This window comes from Salvelinus fontinalis, chromosome 9 (assembly GCF_029448725.1).
Source record: "Salvelinus fontinalis isolate EN_2023a chromosome 9, ASM2944872v1, whole genome shotgun sequence".
Taxonomy (NCBI): domain Eukaryota; kingdom Metazoa; phylum Chordata; class Actinopteri; order Salmoniformes; family Salmonidae; genus Salvelinus; species Salvelinus fontinalis.
Window position 1 is genome coordinate 22,446,057 of NC_074673.1, and position 24,734 is coordinate 22,470,790.

The 24,734-nt window shown below is 41.6% G+C and overlaps 1 protein-coding gene across 2 annotated transcripts in view; it reads left to right on the top strand.

Annotated features, from left to right (window-relative positions):
• lrrc4ca (leucine rich repeat containing 4C, genome duplicate a) overlaps nucleotides 1-24,734 on the top strand; it is a 363,270-nt gene that overhangs the window by 259,395 nt on the left and 79,141 nt on the right. The window contains exon 1 of one of the 2 annotated variants that reach the window (XM_055933762.1): nucleotides 4,497-6,298. The exons of the other annotated variant lie outside the window; for it this stretch is intronic. The gene's annotated coding sequence lies outside the window, so the exon portion shown is untranslated. Of the gene's footprint in view, nucleotides 1-4,496; nucleotides 6,299-24,734 lie in introns of those variants that run through there. 2 annotated transcript variants of the gene reach the window in all.

Consider the following 24,734-nt stretch of genomic DNA (forward strand, 5'->3'; position numbering starts at 1 on the left):
TCAGAGGCAGCTGTTTATCGTTGTCTCTGATTGGGGATCCTATTTAGGTTCCCATTTTTCATTTTGGTTTTGTGGGTAGTTGTCTATGTGTAGTTGCATGTCAGCACTGAGTTATTGTAGCTTCACGTTAGTTTTGTTAGTTTGTTTCAGTGTTCTTTGTTAATTAAAGAAGAATGTATTCACATCACGCTGCGCTCTTGGTCTCCTCACTACGACGAACATGACACTAAGTGTATTTAAACTTCTGACTTCAACTGTGTATGTACAATTTGTTTATGATGATGACCTGAAACAAGGAAAGTTAAATAGTAAAAATATATATCTACAAGACAAAAAAACCTCAATGTCCCAAAAACTATTTTTAGGCATTTTAAGGCATACCTTGTTCATGTACCAGCTGACAGAGTAGACTACAGGGTATTCCTCCACCACCTACTCCACTCTAGAGCATCTCTTTTAGTCATAGCATCCTAAACACTTTGTGCCGAGACAAGATATAAGGTGACATGTTTTGCTGTGATTACAACTGAGCCGAGCCATATTGCTAATTAAAATACAACTTATAATGTCACTGGTGCAGTGAGGGAGCGCCCTGGGTACAAATATGCACTTTTTCTCATTGGAAGTATGTCTGAATGCACACGTCACATTTTATCTTTCAATAGGTGTACAGTTCTCTCAAATTGGAGTTGATTCTCAACTCCTGAAAGGTGCACATTGGATAAGTGCAAACTTTGTTTCAGTTCAGTACAGCACCTTAGCTTGAATTTGAATGAAAATCCTTCTACTATATTGAGACTTCTACATGGTCTCTGCATGCACTCACAACAGTACCAAGTGATTGCATATAATCGGGAGTTATCAGTCATACGTTGTGTGGGCAACATAGTAAACCTGTGATTGTACTAAGATGAGGTTGCTGTGTTTTTGATGTGTATTCTCTTGTGTGTTACTAATGGTAGAGCTTCTGCCTGTGGGCCTGCTGCTACCGCTGCTGCTGAGGAATGGTAATGAGAAATGGGATGATAGTGATTATGGTTATCATGATCATCATACATCCTGTTATCCATCCACGTGCAGAACACTGCCCTTGTCCTTTCTCCTTACTGGTCTGTGCTGCAGCCTAAATCCAATAACCCCGTCAGTTATCAAGACTTCTGTTACCTGTCATATACTGAAATTCAAGCAAGGCAGAGGATGCTTTTAGGGTGTGCCTGGCGCTGAATTATTAAAATGTTGCCAGTTGAATGGGCGGAATAGAGGAATAAAGGCTGCTGTGAGGGGGGCTGCTAGCAGTGAGTTGAGAATCAGGACTGGGCTGCTGCTCTTCGATCGTGGCCCTATGGGCCAAAAGAATCCTTGGATAACGAGTAGAGTGAGAGATTAGTGTGAATCAAAGTGGATATTAAACAGGATGGCAAACACATTGATGCGCTTAATTATGAAGTCCTTGAAATTTTCTGAACCTCTATGAATCACATTCATGTCGCTGAGGTGTTTGTGGGGATTCTACTCATTGAATTCTCCACTGTATTGTATGGCAACATGTGTTTTTCCCCGCTCTGGGCACTTACAGTGCATACAATATGTATCACCAGAGTCCTTGTGTTGCAGGCAAATATTAGGTTGGAGGTCAGGAACTAAAAGCGTTACTGTAGCAGACAAGAGGAGCTGTCAATTGCTATTTTTATCAACAACTGTGGCTGAACATTTACTGTTAGATTTACTGTTAGACAAGACAGTGAAAACAAAGAGAAAGAAAGCAGTGAGAAAGAGAACAGAGAGGAGATTGAAAGAGAGGTACGCCTATCACCACTGTAACCCTAGCTGCCACCAGGCCTGCTGGAGCGGAATTGAGGCCAGTGACGAGAGGCACTCTCAGAGACACAAACTAAGGCTCTCGCCTCTCAACACCTGCCTCTTCATTTCCTACATTATTCTATTTTCCTCTGAGTCCCAGGAGGACTAGCGAAGTGACGCTACTCCAAACCCTCCAAAAGCAACAGCATTAATAATGAAAACAACCTACGTCGACTCCACCAGCAATTTGAATTTTCAGAGCCATTCAGGGGTGATGTTTTGAACCAAGATTTGGAAGTGGGTTAAGTCAAGAGGTGCACGTACTCTGTCAGAGCCATGTGCATTATGTGCTTATGAAGCCACACTGCCCTTTCCTGTTTACTGTGGCTTGCCTCATATCACCGTGCAGGTTGATCTTAGATTGGTTCACATGTCAAAACAGACCTGACATCATCAACAGCTGTAATGTCAGCAATGATGTCTAGCATAAAGTAACAAGACAAGAGCCTTTTAACCGTATGCAAGGACATTACTAAAACATATGAAGAGACTAAAGTGCTCTGTTGACCATGTATTAAGGGTTAAGAAGTGAAATGAATCAATATATTGTAGAATAATGACAGCTAAATGAAGTTCCTTCTCAAAACAAATAAATTAACTTTAAATAAAGACACCAATTTCAGACTAAATAAAGCTGTATACTCAGATGATACTAACCAGAGAACAGGTTGATGTTTTTGACGGTAACAGTGTGATGTATCAATCAACATTCATTCAGTTTCCCCAAAAGGCACATTAATCCAAATAAAATGGGATTTAATATGACCGCTTGTGATGGCCCCCACAGAGCAAACAGGGTTTTAAGTTCAAAAGGTCACCAAATTCACAAGAAAGTGGTCAAATGAAAGCCTTAAATCCAAACCATTAGGCATGGCTGTCATAACATGGCTGCTATTATTGCAGAGTGCTCAATGACAGTGAACTAAACAATACATGTGAACAGCATGAATCTACTGTGCAGAGGTGAGGGAGAGATTATTAGAAAAGGTTACGACTCTGCCTAGGTGGAAAGTGGCTGTTTGTGGCTGTTTGCAATTGTAATAGGTTACATTTGCATGGTCAGTCTGAGAAAAATTAATTGTGTGTGTGTGTGTGTGTGTGTGTGGCGGGTTGAGAGAGTGAGAGAAAGAGACTGACAGAGAAAGACCGTGACTGACAGAGAGAGGGAGCGTGACTGACAGAGAGAGAAAGAGTGACTGACAGAGAGAGAGAGAGAGAGACTGACAGACAGACAGAGAGTGTGACTGACAAACAGAGAGAGTGACAGAGACAGAGAGAGTGACCCTTTAATGTCAAACAATTAAAATTGCTCAATCATAGGTGAGGAATGCAGGATAATGGCAGCGCACTTTTAGTGATGAGTGGCCAACAACTGACAGACAGGCATATTGACATTTATGAAGACTGATAGATGATGCAACACCTTCACTGTTGAGATGTGATGAGACGTTGACAGCTGGACAGATCCTTGGTCTGGCATGATAATGTTTTCTCACATCTACAGTATCAACGTAAAAAAAAAAGGGACCGCAACTACTGCAAGTGGAATGTCTCCTCCCTCCCCATCAGCAAATAGTTCTATCCATCTTGTCCAGTTTTAACAGTATATGTATATTCTGTATATGTCATGTCAATCACTGCTGCTTCTTGTAGCCACTGAGAATACCATCATAAGTAGTATGTGCAGCAGAGGTAGTTTGGTGGGCTACAGTCAAGTGATAAGTACCCTTGTCTGGGACCATAGCAAATGCATATTTTATCCAAAGATATAAAGAAATCCCAGCTGAACTACACTACTTTCAGTGTTACCAGTAGCTTAGATTTAAATACATATTTTTATCATAATTGTGATAACGTGTTTGACAATTATATGTACATACTGTGTACTCTGCACTGTATTGACTCTAATTCTGTTCTAGTATTGAGAAATTACCCCTGACACAGCAATTAGCGATAGTACCACGCATTGGCCTCTTTCACTGCCTGATGATGATGTGCGTAATTTCGAGTTACATTCAACTCGACAAAAGCGCTGGTGCTTCTCATAGTTGTGTGCCTGAGTCGCCCATTCACTGACTGTTTCCAAACAGTCACATTTTGAGAACCGTTAATGCCATCTGCGCTGCTCTGGTGACGTCGCAATTGCGCATCCCAATGTGAATTGAACTGTAGGCGCACTGAGGCCAAAAATAACTATGGACTGGCTATTTAATTGTATCTGGTCAGGTGCTACAGATATTGCTCGATGGGAGTGTGTAAGTTTTGTTGAAACTCACGCTGAATTATGTTGGCTGCAATGGGTGTGATCTTGAGTTGTGTCTGTGTGCATAATGCACAGCATAGACTATAAGAAAATGGACCCGTTGTGAAACGTAAGTTGATGAGAAAAGCACCGTGTTCTGCCCGGCTGCTCCAGTAGCCTGTGGCTTTGATGGTGTCATAGAGGGGGGGGGGGGGGGGGGGGGGGGGTCGGTAGGTGGCAGTCGTGTCCCATCTGGTGCAGGGAGCCGCTGAGAAACAGGCCTCCGCACCTCTCTCCCTATCTTTCTCTCTCTCTCTAACTCACACACACATTCTCAAGTCGTGCACGCACGGGGGCAAACAAACGCGTATCCATATTACCCCCAGACGCATCGCTCCTCATGACATCAAGTGATAATGCAATTGACCAATCAGTGGGTAGGTGATGGCAGGAAATTGGATAGTTGTATTTCACCCATCAAAAGTGAGAAAGGGTGCGTGGGGAAAATATAGTGGGACCCACAACAAGGCAGACGCAACACATGAATGTGCGTCAAAGGAGAGGTGTTCAGCCAGTCTAGAGGGAGTATTCCTTCTGCACTGACTGGCGATATACAAATGGTCTTGTTTTGAGTGAGGGAGGAAGCCAGTGCGGTCTAGGTGTGAGGCTATCAGCACTCTGCAACAGAGGAGAAACTGCTTCCCCGCACTGTCCACTATCTATTGTCTAGACCTTCGATCTTGCACATGCATGGTATCATGTGATCTATGTGAGAGCGCACAAATGCATTGCATGTATAAGTTGTAGATTGTTGGATGTAAACTAATTCTTAGCCTGATAAATTGTGGTCAGAGCTATTGGCCATCATCCCAACGCGCAATATGAGTTGGCGAAGAGCGCGCACGGAGGATCATCACTAGGTGGATATTCGTTCCCTCTTGTGAGATATCAGTGGATTGGCGGTACTGGAGAGTCCTGTCTGACACGTATAGAGAAAGAGAACAGAGAGAGGATGCGATGATTGCTGTGGGGGAAAACTGACAGGAGCAGCTTGGTGAACAAACGGCTCTCGAGACGCAATGAGAAGTCGGGACACGAAACCTTTGGAACTGTAATAGGCCTAATATTATAGCGTTATATTAGCTATAGCTATAGCTTATCCTGTGAAACATACTCATAACATTTTCCTTAGATTTGAGAGTCAGAGTCCAAGGAAGGGGATTTCGTTGTTAACCCTGGAAACAAGGCTTTAATGCATTTTTAGGTAATACAACCTGCTGGATTTTCCACCTGACTCGCCGCAGGTTCTTACATCAAACATACTGACGCCTATGAACATCGATGGAATAATCTATCAGAAGACAAAGATAAGCCTGAAGACTGTATCATTCTTTGTCCAATCCACCTGACGAATTCATAGGCTACATCAACTCCGGGACCCCATCCAACGACAATACGGAGGAAAAGATTAGTAAGAATCTTGAAATCCGCACTGGGTTGTGCGTTGAAATCTAATCAGATTCCAGTGGGGTTGCAGAGTAGTAAGGGGAAGCGTGAGAAAAGTTCCAGCTAAAAGCGTGACAGCGGGAAGACAACTATCAACCTCTTTATTTTTGCTCAATATGTCTGTTGATGATATTCAGCCGTAGATTATGATGAGGTTTGAGGATGTTATCAATCTGGGGGTCCACGGCTGCGTGAGACGGTGTCTTTAGTGGTCTGGCTCTGAAGAGGTTGGTTTTGTTTTTATTGAAAATAAAAATATACGGGCTGGATCTGGGAAGAGCTCGGATTTCTCCTGATTCACGAAATGGTACCGGACAGCGACATATATATAATTGTGCCTTGTTAACCTCACAGCGGGGTATCGCTCTGCATCAAACCATTAGTTTCAACAGTGCCTCCGTATTATTTGCCTCTTGAAAAATATGATTATGGTGATGGATAATTTGACTCTATTATCAATGTGCAAGTCCTAAATCTCAACCGATTGATATTAATTGATGGATTAAATTCTACATCGTTTGCAATCTGGGGACCGGATAAGGTTATGTGAAAGTATCACCACGGAGTCTGTCAAATCGCTTGAGAATTGCGGATGTATTTTCGATGCAGTTTTCGAGGGGAAGGAGCTGAAGAGCCAACTGTCGTTGTTTGAATCAGCTATCCTGCTAACATCAGCATCTTTGGTGACAAGTAAGTTATATGTGCTAATTTTGTTTAGTTGAATTGATTTTGAAATGGCACTAACACCTTGCCCACATTGAATTACGGTTTTAGCTAAAGCATATTGGTAATCTGGTAGAGGTAGGCTATTTAAAATCCGCGTTCCTTTGCTGCTCTGTCTCACTTTGCCGTATTATATTACAACATAGACTAAACAAAAAGCTTCATCCGACTTCATCTGACAAAAAAGCATATTTTGTGTGATGTGATGAATGGACCATTCGGTGTGTGTGTGTGTGTTCGCGTGCGTGCGTATGTGGTGGAGCGCTCTAGGAAATGCTTGTCGATTCAACCTTTATTCGACTAACCTATACACATTTTATTTTATCATGAGGCCGATGCTGCTACCACAAATAGCCCAAACTGATCAAAATGTGTGGACAGGATGGTTGACTCTGTTATGTTGAGTAGTGGTGATGAAGTCTGTTGCATCCCATTTGCACTATTCGGACCGTTGGATTTCAGCACCTACCAAAGGCCAAATAACATTCAGAATATCTAATATTTTATGTTGATTATAATATGCACAGTAGGCCCACCAATATCTATTTGTAGATTTGTTATTAAGGCTCTTCGCATGCGCCCGGGTGAAAAGCCTAACATATCTGCCATGTCTTTGAGAATGATGTTTGCAAGAACACTATAGGGCTGTAGCTAATGCACTTTCATTTCCACCTATCCATGGAGTGTAGTGTCTGTTTTAATGCGGAGGCGCTGCGCTCCAATGTGTGCTTGAGTAGTTGGCTCGCGGTTGCTGTGAGCTCACTACTGGTATTGAGGGAGCTGTCCCTCATAAACGTGGTGCTGAAATGACAAGAGTATGGAGGCCGCTATGCAGTCTGCTGGCTAGAAACGAACGTAGCATAATGTGTGGTGTATAGCACACATACATGAAGCAATGGTATTTTGGTTATATTCCAGTTATGATAATTGACCACCATGCACTGATGTACAGTGTGCCATGGTATGGGATATGGTGTATCGGTTGAAACGGATTGGTTCTCCATTCATTCATTCATTTATTAATTAATTAATTAATTAATTCATTCATTCATTCATTCATTCATTCATTCATCCATCTCACCCATTCATTCATTCTTGGAACTAGGAGCACATGGAAACAAACACACACACACGCACACACACGCACACACGCACACACGCACACACACACACACTCTGAACCCTACACCCTCCTTCTCACACAGTGGTCTCTTTGATCTCGCAGAGGGACAGCAAGACAGAAGACCACAGAGAACATGCACACACAGGGCCTTGCATCTAGCCAGTAATGAACGTTAGATTAAATTTGACTCCTTCAAAAATGAGGTTTTATCATATCTGCATGCTTAAAGCAAATGTAATACAGTATACAACTCTCTTACATGTGAATTTAACCAATTGTGTTTTCTTATTTCAACCACCCATTTTTCTGAAAACAATCAAATCAGTACTCTACAGTGCATTCAGAAAGTATTCACCCCTTGACTTCTCCACATTTTGTTGATTTACAGCCTGAATTTAAAATAGATTAAATCGAGATGTTGTGTCACTGGCCTAAACACAACACCCTATATTCTCAAAGTGGAATTATGTTTTTAGAAATGTTTACAAATGAAAAATAAAATAAAATAAAAACTGAAATGTCTTTGGTCAAGAAGTATTCAACCTTTTGTTGTGGCAAGCCTAAATCATTTCAAGAGTAAACATTTGCTCAACGAGTCACATAATAAGGATTCACTCTGTGTGCGATAATAGTGCAATAATGACTACCTCATCTCTGTACCCCACATATACAATTATCTGTAAGTTCTCTCAGTCGAGTAGTGCATTTCAAACACAGATTCAACCATAAAGACCAGGGAGGTTTTCCAATGTCTAGCAAAGAAGCGCACCTATTGGTAGATAGGTAAAAAAAAAAAGCAGACATTGAATATCCGTTCAAAAACATGTGTTGAATATCCGTGTTTTTAATGACACTTTGTATGGTGTATCAATACACCCAGTCACTACAAAGTTATACGCGTCCTTCCTGACTCAGTTGCCGGGGAGGAAGGAAACCACTCTGGGACTTCACCATGAGGCCAATGGTGACTTTAAAACAGTTTCAGAGTTTATTGACTGTGATAGGAGAAAATTGAGGATGGATAAATAACATTGTAGTTGCTCCACAATAATAATATAAATGACAGTGAAAAGAAGGAAGCCGGGACAGAATACAAATATTCCAAAACATTCATCCTGTTTGCAATAAGGCACTAAAGTAAAACTGCAAAAAATGTGTCAAAGAAGTTCACTTTATTTCCTGAATACAAAGTGTTATGTTTGGAGCAAATCCAATACAACACATCAGTGAGTACCACTCTTCATATTTTCAAGCATGGTGGTGGCTGCATCATGTTTTGAGTGTGCTTGTCAGCGGCAAGGACTAGGGAGATTTTTAGGATAAAAATAAATGGAATGGAGCTAAGCAAAAATCCAACACACTGGGATGCAAATTCACTTTTCAGCAGGACAATAACCTAAAACACAAGGTCAAACTGGATTTGCTTAGCAAGACAACATTGAATGTTCCTGAGTGGCCTAGTTACAGTTTTGACTTAAGTTGGCTTGAAAATCTATGGCAAGACTTGACAGAGCCTGATAAAAAAAGAAGAATGTGCAAATATTGTACAATCCAGGTGTGCAAAGCTCTTAGAGACTTACCCAGAAAGACTCACAACTCTAATCACTAAAGATGATTCTAACATGCATTGATTGATTCAGGTGTGTAAATTATTTTTTTCTGTATTTCATTTTCAATAAATTGGTCAAACTTTCTAGAAAACACTTTGTGATTATGGGGTATTGTGTGTAGATTGGTGAGACATACACTATTTAATCTATTTTCAATTCAGGCTGTAACTCAACAAAATGTGGAATAAGGCACTGTATATGCTGGATACAAGCTACTATCGAATAGTATTTTTCCATCATGTTTTTTTGGGTGAACGCACAGTTTACTTGGTTTTAGATTGACTAATGCAGTATCTATCCTACATATCAGTGTTGGAAGTATATGCCATTTAGTAGTATTAGTGGTAGTCAATCATTAATAATACATGACAGTAGAAGTAATAGGAGTATTAATGTTATCGCTTCAGTTGCAACTGATGTTACGGTTGTCATTCTACTGTTGTAGAATTGATCGCAGCGTTCTGTCACCTGATTAAAGTGGCCCCCTATTCCCTCAGGTGAGTGAGGGAGTGAACATCTTTCACCCTATTTGAGAAAGCATGTTGCCTTGGGGAGACAAATCAGACTGCTCATTTTATGTTCTTCCCTTGTCAAAGGTTTTAGCATGATAAATCCACTCTATGAATCCCAAAGATGACATGTGTTTGTTGTGGCGTGATGCAGAGTGATTCATGCCTACGAGGAGCCTATCCCCTCTGCATGTTGAGCACTTCTCGAAGGTCCACTTCCCTCCTGAACTTTCCATTCTATAGACGTGACAGAAAGGCATCAGTCTGGGGCTTGGGGGGGGGGTTGGATGTACTTTATACTAACCAAGGGTAGCTTATGGTATTACAGTGTTTTACTTTTTAAATACTTAAAAATTACTTTAGAAAGATAGAACAGTCATATTGTACACTTGGATTCTTGTTTTTTAATATTGCAGTAAGTAAGTTGTGCAGTGGTCTCAGAGCAGGTGCGGTGTGGATACTGAGGACCGAGGGAAAAGTCCTGCTGCTGCTAGCATCAAGCCAGAATTCAGTTGATAACATTGTCACCTCCGCAGACGTCTGTTTCATGTCCAATTCCTCCCCTCGTTGCAGTCTTAGTAATCCGTTGAAAATTGTGCCAAGCGGCCCTGTCAAAAAATTAATGAACTTGTCAGCCAGAAAAGGGTAGCATTGCGACAAGGTGTCAGCCCCTCGTGAAGCCACAGAGCATATGCCCATGTTCCTTTTCCCACATGCTCCTTTGAAATGTTGCTTATTTCTTCAGACTGTGACTCCGTTCAGATCAGGGCCATCGCTTTGTGCCATTTAATAAATGTTCATTTGTTAAATCTGATTAATCTGGGTAAAGCCCCAGCTTAGGACACCATTAGCATTAATTTCTCTGACTGCTGGGGACTTCTATCAATAATGGAACCGCCCGTACAATTTTCATCTTCTCTGGGTAGAAATGTTCTTTGGGGATTGGATTGGTCGTGAAAGGGAAATTAAAAAGTCAGGCAGTCCTGTGTTATCTACACTCTTTGAAAAAAGGTGCTATCTAGAACTTAAAAGGGTTCTTTGGCTGTACCGTACGAGGACCCTTTGAAGAACCATTTTTGGTTCCAAGTAGAACCCTTTTCGGGTAAATGTTGGCTGCCAGACCGGCAGATAGAAACACCATGGGGGAGGTTGAGACGAGGAGGGGCGCTGGGGTACCGAGAGAGAGCGAGAGAAGGCAGATATGTTTTCAGGTCAAGGCAGTGCTGCGGTGCTGTGAGTATACAGTACAAGCTCTAACTGGATGCATCATCTCAGATGATTGGTGGTTTGTTACATGAGTTCAGTCCCTTGATGACTTCCTATGCCTAGGTGCTGATGTAGGCAATGGTTGAGTCTAGGGCTGTTATGGTAATTGCCACACCAGCAGTCACGAGTCATGACTGCAGTCAGATGCCACGTGACTGTTGAATCAAGGTAACTAGGCTTCTCAAAAGCGCACTCTGAAGTCGCTGATTTTCATTAGTAGCCTACCAAACTTGCTTACGGCCAGTCGCAAATGGCCTGGTACTCAGCGCTCTATTGTCCCTCTAATCACTCTGTCATCAATGCAAATGCATTCGAAAATAAAATCAAACACTTCATGTGAGCCCTGGCATTCAGAGTTTGAGTGGAAAAAGATCACCTCTTGCGCCGCAAGAGCCCACTCCTCATAGCTGGTTGATGCATGGAATTAATAAGTGTTCCCCATAAGCCGCTGTTGCGCAACATTTCTATAGGCTATGCTATGCAATTACGTGAGAAAACAGAGTTTTGACGGCCTCTATTATTCTCTAGGGTAGGGGGCAGCATTCGGAATCTTGGATGAAATGCATGCCCAAATTAAACTGCCTGCTTCTCGGGCCCAGAAGATAAGATATGCATATAACTGGTAGATTTGGATAGAAAACACTCTACAGTTTCCGAAACTGTTCGAATAGTGTCTGTGAGTATAACAGAACTGATTTGGCAGGCGAAAACCTGAGAAAAATCCATTCAGGAAGTCGTTTTTTTTGTTGGTTTTGTAGTTTTCTATTCAATGCCATTACAGTATCAATTGACTTAGGTCTCAAATTGCAGTTTCTATGCCTTCCACTAGATGTCAACAGTCTTTAGAAATTGTTTCAGGCTTGTATTCTGACAAATGAGGAAGTAAGAGCAGTCTGAATGAGTGTACCCTAAAGTGTCACAGAGCTTTTTCATGCGCGCGACCGAGAGTGCCTTTCTTGTTTACCTTTTAAATTGACGACGTTATTGTTCGGTTTAAATATTTTCGATTATTTAGGCTAAAAACAACCTGAGGATTAAATTTTAACATCGTTTGACATGTTTCTATGAACTTTACGGATGCAATTTGGATTTTTTGTCTGCCTGTTTTGACTGCGTTTGAGCCTGTGGATTTCTGAAGAAAACGCGCAAACAAAACGGAGGTTTTTGGATATAAATAGACATTATCGAACAAAAGGAACATTTATTGAGTAAATGAATGTCTGCTAAGTGCAACCATATGAAGATCATCAAAGGTAAGGGATTAATTGTATCTCGATTCCTGACTTGTGTAACTCTTCTACTTGGCTGGTTACTGTTTGTAATGATTTGTCTTGTGGGCTATGTTCTCAAAAAATTGTAAGATATGCTTTCGCCGTAAAGCATTTTTAAAATCTGACACCGTGGTTGGATTCACAAAAAGTTAATCTTTAAACCCATGTCAAATACGCTTTGTTTTCTGAATTTTTATAATGAGTATTTTTGTATTTGAATTTGGCGCCCAGCAGTTTCACTGGCTGTTGAAGAGGTGGGACGCTAACGTCTCACGTACCCAAGAAAGGTTAAAATAGGAATATCCCATCAGCTTTAATCCGTTACATGTAAGGGATTACAAAAAAAGCATAAGTGTAATACGTTATGTTACTATCAAAATAATTGTAATCAAATTACAGATACTTTTGAAAAACTAGATGATTACTTCGAAGATTACTTTTAAATTCAGAAAGGATGTTGTCGAAAAAAAATATTTGACACTTATGACATTCAAATCAGCATTGAAAGAAAGCTCACATTTTAGTTTGTTCCGCCTGAGCGAGTCTGACCATAAATCAGAGACGACTATGATGACAAGCTAGTGGGAAGGTTGCTGTCCTTTTCTGTGGCTTAACTTCTTATGGCTGAAGGGGCAGTATTGAGTAGCTTGGATGAACGGTGCGGCCTGCTCCTCAGTCATATTTCCTAATATTTGCATATTATTATTAGTATTGGATAGAAAACACTCTACAGTTTCTAAAACTGTTTGAATTGTGTCTGTGAGATTAATTTGGGAACGACATTTTTTAACTTCTTGACGCACGGATCCCGTTACCGGGATCATTTATCAACAACAACCGCTAAATTGCAGAGCGCCAAATTCAGATGAAATACTACAAATATTTATAATCATGAAATCACAAGTGAAATATACCAAAACACAGCTTAGCTTGTTGTTAATCCACCTATCGTGTCAGATATTGAAAATATGCTTTACAGCGAAAGCAATCCAAGCGCTTGTGAGTTTATCAATCACTAGACAAAACACTAAGAACAGTTAGCCTTAAATTAGCTTGGTCACGAAAGTCAGAAAAGCAATAAAGTTAATCGCTTACCTTTGATAATCTTCGGATGTTTGTGCTCACGAGACTCCCAGTTACACAATAAATTTTATTTTTGTTCAAAAAAATATTAGTTTTATAACAAAAAAACGCCATTTGGATTGCGCATTATGTTCAGAAAACCATAGCCTCTTTCCATTCCTGAAAGGCAGACAAATTCCAAAAAGTATCCGTACTGTTCGTAGAAACATGTCAAAGGTTTTTTATAATCAATCCTCAGGTTGTTTTTAACATACATAATTGATAATATTTCAACTGGACGGTAACCTACTCAATAAAATAGAGAAAGAAAATGTCGAGCAATCCCTCTCGCACGCAGGAACTAATCAAAGGACACCTGACGCGTTTTGAAAAATCCCGCTAATTTTTCAAAATAAAAGCTTGAAACTATGTCTAAAGCCTGGTCACAGCCTGAGGAAGCCATTGGAAAAGGAATCTGGTTGATACCCCTATAAATGGAGGAGGGGCAGGCAACGGAACAGGGATTAAAAAAAGGCACTTCTGGGTTTGATTTCCTCAGGTTTTCACCTGCAAAATCAGTTATGTTTTACTCACAGACAATATTTTGACCGTTTTGGCAACTTTAGAGTGTTTTCTATCCTAATCTGTCAATTATATGCATATTCTAGCATCTGCACCTGAGAAATAGTCTGTTTACCTTGGGAACGTTATTTTTCCAAACATAAAAATTCTGCCCCCTAGCTGAAAGAAGTTAAGCTGCCAATCAATCATTGTTTTTGAAACCAGTGGACGGCCAGTGAAAATTGCAACAGCTGCACAGTGCGGATCCCAGCCTATGAAATAAAAGTGGTGCTTTTATTGCTCAATCTAATTCATGCTGATAAAAACAAAAATCTATAATGGACACATGCTCAAACTCGTAAACTTTTGATAGACTTAAAGGGGCAATCTGTAGTTGCTACATCCTTTTTTGGACTTATAAGTTATATATATTAATGTATAGATATAATTTAATCGTATTATTATATGTATTAGAAAGCGATGGGTTAGAAGAAGCCTATATAACCAACCCATGAAGTAAAATTTTACCTCCATATATGGCCAGCTATGTAAACTTTAACATTGATTTATCCTGCAATAGATGTTGTTCAATTGGTAACATACATTTTTAGTGTAACGGTACTCCTCTTCGTCTGAGGAGGAGTAGGAAATATCGGACCAATGTGCAGCATGGTAAGTGTCCATAATAGATTCTTAATAAATCAACAGAACACTGAACAAAAATAACAAAAGCACAAACAAACAACCGAAACAGTTCTGTATGGTGAAACACAGACACAGAAAATAACTACCCACAACCCATAGTGGGAAAACAGGCTACCTAAGTATGATTCTCAATCAGAGACAACGATCGACACCTGCCTCTGATTGAGAACCATACTAGGCCAAACACATAGAAATATAACACACAGAACAAAACTTAGAATAACAACATAGAATGCCCACCCCAACTCACTCCCTGACCAAACTAAAATAAAGACATAAAAAAGGAACTAAGGTCAGAACGTGACATTTATCTTCTTCTAATGCCTCTTAAGGGGAAAGTAATCAAAAAGTAACTGAATGTAATCAGATTACGTTATTGAATTTGGGTAATCCAAAAGTTACGTTACTGATGACAATTTTGGACAGGTACCTATTAACTGTAAATGATTACATTTAGAAAGTAACCTACCAAACCCTGATAATGGCCCATTCTAAATCAAAACTCATTGCACACATATATTGTTTAGGATATGTAAAGACAAGATTGCATTGAGAATAGTCTGATGTGTGACAATATTATCACTTGTGAAGGAAGGCAAGAAACAGCACATGCATTTTTTGCAACTTTTTCAAATCATAGTCGCATGCTTTATGTAGCCTAGCCCAGTATAGGCCTATTTGTTTTGATAAGGTTTGCATTCCAACTAAAGCGGCGAAATAACTCTAAGTGTAGTCTATAGGCCCATGACCCCTGGAACAGGGTTGGAGAGCCCATAGCCTACAGAGCCGAGTGAAACATTTTCTTATAAGCCCAGTCATTGTGCAATCGCGTGTGAGTTTTGACTAGCCGCTATTTAAAAGATGATCCCAGCTTTCTCATGCTGCTATATTTATTGCTCAATTCTTAAAATGACGCATATTAATCCGCTTTATAACCTTTGTAGACTACCTGGCATATTAAAAACGCCGCCTCCATTCGAGTGCAGCTTACGGATGACATGTTTTTTTGTGGGCTATTCTAAATAAAAAATAATTCCATGCATATATTAGTAAGCTATATGTAAAGAAAAGATTACACTGAGAATAGTCAGATGGGTGAGAATATTGTCAAGCTTGTCAAATTGTGAATGAGAGACTGATGAAGTGTTTGCAGATTATTTCTTTTTTAGAAACAAAGCAAATTTTTTCTAATTATCATTAGAGTCACATCATGCAGCCTTAGAATGTATTAGAAATTAAAACAGCCTAAGGTTTGCATCACAACTAAAGTTGCATAAATAACTCTAATTTAAGCGTATAGGAGGACCTGTTTCAAATTATAGGCTATGCGTGGAAGCCCGGAGATGCGAAAAGTGTTTATGTTAATTAACGTTCAATTATCGTGAGACCGGCAGTTATTTTCATGACAATATCCGGCTGACAAAATGTCATGACCACCACAGCCCTAGTTGAAGTCACCCCACAACAATTGACCTTAGAATTATGTATTTTGACCCCAGTTGCAGGAAGCCGACACTCAAACTAACATACAGAAGTCCCACACAGGATGTTGGGATCATGAGCTATTCATGCACATTCTTTTCAACAATTTCTCTTCAAAGTGATTTATTTGTGGATGAGATGTTGAGTCATTATTTGGCTGTAGAATGGCTTAACTAAGAGTGGACCTTTTTGTGTATTTTGTTTTATTTGTGGTTGTTATTGTTTTGTCGGCTCAAGCTAATTCTGTATCACTACAATGATCTACACAGGCATGGATGTTTATTGTAGCTCTGAACCCCATTAGCGGCCCTGTACAATACCCTACTAGTAGAGTAAATAGGAACAGCAATGTGTTTTCATTCAGGTTTTTGGTAGTTAAGGTAATCAATCCAGTCTTCAAAGAGTTTTCTGATTTTGGGTTCAGGCACTCCTGACATTGATCTAGATTCTTGTTAAGGATCAGAGTTACTATTTCAATCATGTGGAGACTGAAGACGTCAGTGAGCTGTGGACCAACGCACTGGATTTCTAAATCAACTAAGTCGACAGACACGTACAGACATCCTGCACACATACACACAAGCACAGAAATGCAAGCAGCCAGGCAGGAACAAACTCATGCATCACGCACAGGCGTGTGCAAACACACACAGGTGCTCTGGACACACACACAGCCCACATTAGCACACACACCGACACACACAAACACACTCCTGATAAACACACACACACTCACGATCAACACACACACAGCGGCTGTAGTGGGCTCGCTCATTAGTCATCGTCTCTAGCTTGTCTCTCTGAATGTGCCATCCAGGGAAAGGACAGCAGATCCGGAGGAAAGTAGCACTACATTCCTTCAGTCGATGGATTAATCAATGGCTGCTCCTCTCTCCCATCAATCTCAGGGAATAATCTGAGAGACATCCATTCTGTCACACTGGATGCCGGCATGCACTGCTCCTATTACTGTCCTCTTCTTTACAGCCAATTGTACTGTACCATAGGAGGGGTAGGGACATGTGAGGTTTGGATAAGTCACCGTAGCTGTAGTGTGTGCATACCTTTTAGGGGTTGGCAGTGGTGGTCAAGTAGTCTTTTCCATAGTGGTGGTCAAGTAGTCTTTTCCATAGTGGTGGTCAAGTAGTCTTTTCCATAGTGGTGGTCAAATAGACTACACCATAGTGGTGGTCCAGTATTCTATTCTATATTGGTGGTCAAGTAGTCTACTCCATATTGGTGGTCCAGTAGACTACACCATAGTGGTGGTCAAGTAGTCTACTCCATAGTGGTGGTCCAGTATTCTACTCTATATTGATGGTCAAGTAGTCTACTCCATATTGGTGGTCCAGTAGTCTACTCCATAGTGGTGGTCAAGTAGTCTACTCCATATTGGTGGTGAAGTAGTCTACTCCATATTGGTGGTCCAGTATTCTACTCTATATTGGTGGTCCAGTAGTCTACTCCATATTGGTGGTCCAGTAGTCTACTCTATATTGATGGTCAAGTAGTCTACTCCATATTGGTGGTCCAGTGGTCTACTCCATAGTGGTGGTCAAGTAGTCTACTCCATATTGGTGGTCCAGTAGTCTACTCCATAGTGGTGGTCAAGTAGTCTACTCCATATTGGTGGTGAAGTAGTCTACTCCATATTGGTGGTCCAGTATTCTACTCTATATTGGTGGTCCAGTAGTCTACTCCATATTGGTAGTCCAGTAGTCTACTCCATATTGGTGGTCCAGTATTCTACTCTATATTGATGGTCAAGTAGTCTACTCCATATTGGTGGTCCAGTGGTCTACTCCATAGTGGTGGTCAAGTAGTCTACTCCATATTGGTGGTCCAGTATTCTACTCTATATTGGTGGTCCAGTAGTCTACTCCATATTGGTGGTCCAGTATTCTACTCTATATTGGTGGTCCAGTAGTCTACTCCATATTGGTGGTCCAGTAGTCTACTCCATATTGGTGGTCCAGTAGTCTACTCCATATTGGTGGTCAAGTAGTGTACTCCATATTGGTGGTGAAGTAGTCTACTCCATATTGGTGGTCCAGTAGTCTACTCCATATTGGTGGTGAAGTAGTCTACTCCATATTGGTGGTGAAGTAGTCTACTCCATATTGGTGGTCCAAGTAGTCTACTCCATATTGGTGGTGAAGTAGTCTACTCCATAGTGGTGGTCAAGTAGTCTACTCCATAGTGGTGGTCCAGTAGTCTACTCCATATTGGTGGTCAAGTAGTCTACTCCATATTGGTGGTCAAGTAGTCTACTCCATAGTGGTGGTCCAGTAGTCTACTCCATATTGGTGGTGAAGTAGTCTACTCCATATTGGTGGTCAAGTAGTCTACTCCATAGTGGTGGTCCAGTAGTCTACTCCATATTGGTGGTCAAGTAGTCTACTCCATATTGGTGGCCCAGTAGTCTACTCCATATTGGTGGCCCAGTAGTCTACTCCATATTGGTGGCCCAGTAGTCTAGCCCGTAGCAGGTAATGGCTTTAAACAAAAACAAGCTGAAATATACTTGTTGTGCTGTGACTCAACAATGTCCCTTTCCCTCTCGCCCCTCTCCCCTCATTCTTCCGCCCCAAAACTCAACTAAAAGTAGTGACCTGGAATTCAAGTTGCCACGTTAGTCAGTCACCACAGGCCTTACCTCACCCACATTGTCAGTCTTGCCGAGGTTCAACTTAATGACTTCGCCCCCCCCCCCCTCCTCCTCTTTCTCCTTCCCCCTTACACCATGCATGAATGTACAAGGTGCAGAATCGAGAGAGTGGCGGCCCCTGAAGTAAGGTTGTGCTGACGTGACAGCCTGGGTGAAGGAAAACATACACACGCATGCATACACACACGGCAACACACCACCGACACACGTGTCTCCAGAGAAGCCAATCCTCTTGCCTCCAGGGCAGTGTGACAGCGTCTGCTGAAAGTGATAGTGGCTCAGGTCGCCACATTAATTTCTGCTGCTAAATGAAAAGGTTAAAGGGACTGAGAGAGGGTGACGTGTTGTCTTTCACCTCCTCCCGCCCACTCTCAGGCCTCCTCCTAATGAAGGTGAGACTATAGATTCCTTCCCTACACTGCGAAAAAGGACCAAAGGAAAGAAACAGAGTATGGAGGGAGAAACAGAGAGAGAGAGAGAGAGAGAGAGAGAGAGAGAGAGAGAGAGAGAGAGAGAGAGAGAAATCTTAATGATGGGAGCACAAGTAATCTGCATGTAATAGGTTATTTGGAAATGCAGAAAAAGGGAGACTGCTGGAGTTGATTGTTCTTATTTGAGTTCATTAATACAATTCCCCCTCACAAAGAGCCTGTGCAGAACCTTTCAAGCTAAAAGAATGACTAAATCAGTCAAGGTGACTGGGCCTATTTGCTCTGTAAAAGACTGTGTCATAGCACACACATGCACACACACGTGCGCACGTACAGACACAAACACAGACTTGTCTGTGTTCCCTGTCAACAAGAGGTGTTTTGAAAGATTAGAAATTGAGATGGAAGGACTTTGAGTGAAGTGGTGCCCTGATGCTGGTATGGCTGGGTGACCTGTTACTGGGGAGAGATTGTGTTTTATTTTCTGGTTGCTGCAGTCTTCTCCTCTGCAGTCCCTTTCAAAGGCATACTGTAGCCCAGTCTAGAGGGAGAATGGTGATGGCTGAAGCCAACACTCAGTATGAGGACAGGCATAATATATCACCTGTGTGTATGCATTAACCTCAGAGAGTTTCTCCTTTCATGGGTTGTCTGGAGACATCATTATTCATCACCGTTGGCTGAGAAAATAGGGCAACGGTGGTTGAGCCGAGCACATGCACTGAAAATGTAACTGTCAGCCAGGTGTTTGAAATGTTTCAGATTTACTGTGTCTGGAATCTCTTTTACTGTTGCCTCTTAACTCTGGGCAAAGTCAAGGAGCCTCATTATATAATCTAAGGTTAAATTCTAAATTCTCCATTCCACGGGTCATAAGTTAGCATCAAAGGCATGGTATGTTACATTTTAGGCTATGTTTATGAGTGTGTCATTCCTTGCAAACAATAACCTCTGCTTTATGGTGTGAAGCTGTAGCATAATCATGGATTGCTATTACATCTATTACTATGCAGATGAAAGGGCCTTGCAGAGAGTAGAGCGAGAGAAAGAGAGAGAGAAAGAAAGAGGGAGGGAGAGAGAGAAGCCTGCATCGCTGATGACTCAAACGCCCACGTATATTACCTCACATCTAGATTAATCAGAGGCTACAGAAAACTCACTAACGCGATTACAGAGCTTAATATAATCACCCCATATTCATAGTATATAATAGCATCAGATTTGATAATGGAAATGATCATGTTTTCTGTGAAATGATCATGTACTCTGACTCCATTCTGAGCATTTTTAAACTCAGGTCCTGTTGAGATGTGTGCTATAATGCAAACACAGCTGGAATCAGTCCCTCTTATGGTATCTTTGAGGTTATAGATCAGTGTTTTGTCCTGCTTTTCGCTAGATATGTGTATTACCTGCACTGAGGAGTTTCATTATCAATATTGATGAGTTTTTGTATATCTCAATGAGGCAGTGTCCTTCAATGCCAGATTTTTGTACTAACATGTCTAATTCAACAATGATCAAGGGATAAAAACACTAAGGAGAGTAATGTAATGGCTGCCATTTTCCCTCCCTCCCTCCCTCCCTCCCTCCCTCCCTCCCTCCCTCCCTCCCTCCCTCCCTCCCTCCCTCCCTCCCTCCGTGTTGGTCTCCCCCCAGACTGCAGCCTTCTGTAGACCCAGGGGTGTAGGATGAGCGTCTGGGATCTGGACAGCTGGGACGGGCTTCTCCATCTGTCTCCCTGAACCTCTCTTTAACTCACAAACCCAATCAGCCTGGCAGGACTCAAACACTAGTGCAGCTAGCACACAGCTAGCACACAGCTAGCACACAGCTATCAGCGCTCCACTCTGTTCAGCAGGAAGAGGCTGACCTGCCAGTCAATTAGTTCATACTAGAGTACAGTACAGTACACAATGTCTGTGTTTTCTTCACATCTATCTCAGCCAGTATGTATCTCTTTCTCTCTCCCTCTCTCTCTCTCTCTCTCTCTCACTCTCTATCCTTCACTCGTTCTCTCTCCCTCTTTTTCCTTGTCTCTGTCCTTGATGCGTCAGTCATTCAGCCACCTGTGTGTAGACTGGATTTGCCCTATGAGGGGAGTTTTGATCTGACAGGAAGAGACTTGAACTTGATGTAATCCTGCGTGTCTCCGGGGAGTCTAATGAGGTACTAGTGTGTCTGCCTGGTAAGGTCAGGGCCCTGTGACAGAGACTGCCAACTCACTCCCAGACAACATGGATGACAGAGGGAAGGAACGACATGTTGGAAAGTGAAAACAACTCCTTGAGATACAGTATAATGCAACTATATTTTTTAAATAGAAGCTATCCAATATGGTGCTACCTAAATAGTGTCTTATCTTCCCTGTGCCTGACCAATTAAATTACACCTTCACTGTTGACATAATCATATGTATTTGTAATTAGAGGTTGGATCTTTAATGTACACAGATAGAGTGGTGTTATGTGTGCCTATCCAATCCCCTATCATGTACATATGACCCTGTCCTATCCCCTATCATGTACATATGACCCTGTCCTTTCCCCTATCATGTACATATGACCCTATCCTATCCCCTATCATCTACATATTACCCTATCCTATCCCCTACATATTATCCAATCCTATCCCCTATCATGTACATATTACCCTATCCTATCCCCTGTCATCTACATATTATCCAATCCTCTATCATGTACATATGACCCTGTCCTATCCCCTATCATGTACATATGACCCTGTCCTATCCCCTATCATGTACATATTATCCAATCCCCTATCATGTACATATGACCCTGTCCTATCCCCTATCATGTACATATGACCCTGTCCTATCCCCTATCATGTACATTTTACACTATCCTATCCCCTATCATGTACATGTTACCCTATCCTATGCCTTATCATGTACTGTATACACTATCCTATCCCCTATCCTGTAAATATGACCCAATCCTATCTCTTATCATGGTCATTTTTCACTATCCTATCACTTATCCTGTACATATTACCCTATCCTCTCACTTTTCCTCCCATCCACAGTCACCCATACCCATGCCCAGATCTACCATGCCAACATGATTTAAGACGAATGGTCATTCAAAAAAAATAAAGAATAGTCTGATTGGTCACTTGGAGTGGCAGCAGGTTATAGGAGGGTACTGTGACTCCCTTTCTCTCTCAATCTCTCTGTGTGTGTGTGTGTGTGTGTGTGTGTGTGTGTGTGTGTGTGTGTGTGTGTGTGTGTGTGTGTGTGTGTGTGTGTGTGTGTGTGTGTGTGTGTGTGTGTGTGTGTGTGTGTGTGTGTGTTACCCCATGGCACACCTCCTGCAGCCTACGCCAGACTCTTCGCCCTGTGGGGCACAATGTTTGGCTGTGACAGGCCCGTCTGCCACAAAACATAACAACACTGTCACACAATTGCCAAGGTCTGTCCACATACAGTACTTATTATCATCCTCTGGTAATGCAGCAATACAGAATATCACCTCATCCATGCACACATGTACATGTATGGATATATATCTATAAAAAAATACAATGTTAGATGAAGTGAAGATTGCCAGTTAGATATGTAAACTTCACTGTTTTGTACACATCCCATTAGCTACCACATTATACCACTCACTATACTGTACTTCATGTGGTTCATATTGATTACAGAGTCTACATGAATGCATGCTTGATATTCCTGCCAGGTATAGGCCTTCAGGAATATATTTTAAAGGGAAAAACTTTATTTGTCACATACGCCGAAATCCACTGTATAACTTACCATGAAATGATTACTTACAAGCCCTTAACCAACAGTGCAGTTCAAGAAAGAGTTAAGCAAATATTTAACAAATAAAATAAAATAAAAAATTATTAAAAGTAACATAATAAAATAACAATAACGAGGCTATACACAGAGGGTACCGGTACCGAGTCTATGTGCGGGGGTACAGGTTAGAGGTCATTTGTACATGTAGGAAGGGGTGAAGTGAATTTGCATAGATAATAAACTGCGAGTTGCAGCAGTGTACAAAACAAATGGAGGGGAAGGAGGGGTGTTAATGTAAATAGTCCGGTGGCCATTTGATTAATTGTTCAGCAGTCTTATGGATTGGGGGTAGAGGCTGTTAAGGAGCCTTTTGGACCTAGACTTGGTGCTCCTGTACCTCTTGCCGTGTGGTAGCAGAGAAAACAGTCTGTCTTGGGTGACTGAAGTCTGACAAATGTTTGGGCTTTCCTCTGACACCGCCTAGTATATAGGTCCTGGATGGCACCACCTGATCCATGTATGGTGTTATATTACTATCGGCCTCCCATGTCACGCCTGTGTCATGTTAATGAGCCATATGCATCTCATTGGCATATTCATGAACTGGAAGGTTTGCCTTTGTTATGGGACTGCAGAGGTGACTCTGTGTGTGTTTGTGTATGCGTGTGTGTTAGTGTGTCTCTGTGTGGGTGGGTGAGTGTTTCTTTGTGTGTGTGTGTTTCTCTATGTCTCCGTGTGGGTGGGTGTTTCTCTGTGTCTCTCTCTCTGTCTCTCTCTCTCTCTCTGTGTGTGTGTGTGTTTGTGTGTGTTAGTGTGTTTCTCTGTGTTGTTGTGTGGGTGGGTGTTTCTGTGTGTGTGTGTGTGTGTGTGTGTGTGTGTGTGTGTGTGTTTCTTTTTGTGTCTCTGTGTGTGTGTTAGTGTGTTTCTTTGTGTGTGTGTGTGTGTGTGTGTGTGTGTGTGTGTGTGTGTGTGTGTGTGTGAAAATGTGTGTGTTTCTTTGTGTTGCTGTGTGGGTGGGTGTTTCTTCGTGTCTCTCTCTGTGTGTGTGTGTGTGTGTGTGTGTGTGTGTGTGTGTGTGTGTGTGTGTGTGTGTGTGTGTGTGTGTGTGTGTGTGTGTGTGTGTGTGTGTGTGTGTGTGTGTGTGTGTGTGTGTGTGTGTGTGTGTGTGTGTGTGTGTGTGTGTGTGTGTGTTAGACTAGGGAGGTTATGCACCCTTCACTGTTCTACTTTGATTTATGTTGAAGTCTTCCTGAGAAGCAGTTACAATGCTTGTAGTCTGCATCATGTTTTATGCCACCTCTGTTGAAATGAAAAGATTTGTATAGTTGAAATCCCTGTGGACATGCACTGCATTGTAGAAAAACATGTATCTCTTTGTCTCACAATGTCTGAACAAAGGGATGTAAATAAAGAGACAGAAAAATGCGAAGACCAGGTGGTGCATGTTCAGCCATCCATTTCAAATGTAATATAACCTGAGGAGTTTTAGGCTGCAGCATCAGTCAGGGTATCCCCCCCTGAGGGAAATGTGTGTTTGCAGGGTGTTGCGGCCAGGTTAAAAGGATGCTAAGCCTTGATGGAACAGGTAGGACCCCTCAGTTACTGGCGTGTTGTGCTATGCCCATCCCCCCCATCTCGCCTCCCTCCCTACCGGGGTGTTATGTATTAGCATAACACTGATGGGAGCATGAAAGAGACATAAAGTCCTTCTGTATCCATTAACTTCATCTCAAGGTGTTTCCTTTTATTCCAGAAAGGCCCCATCACAGCCTGGTCATCACAATGACTTCTCTACACTACGCTCAAAGGCTGCTTTATTTATTTTCCTCAGCTTTTGAATTGGAAAGAGAGTCTTTGGTTAAAATGTCTTAACAACTTAGACTCAACAACATGTACTCAGAGAAGCCTGTCCTTTCTGAGGAGCTGAGGCCCATTTCAATGAGGTCATA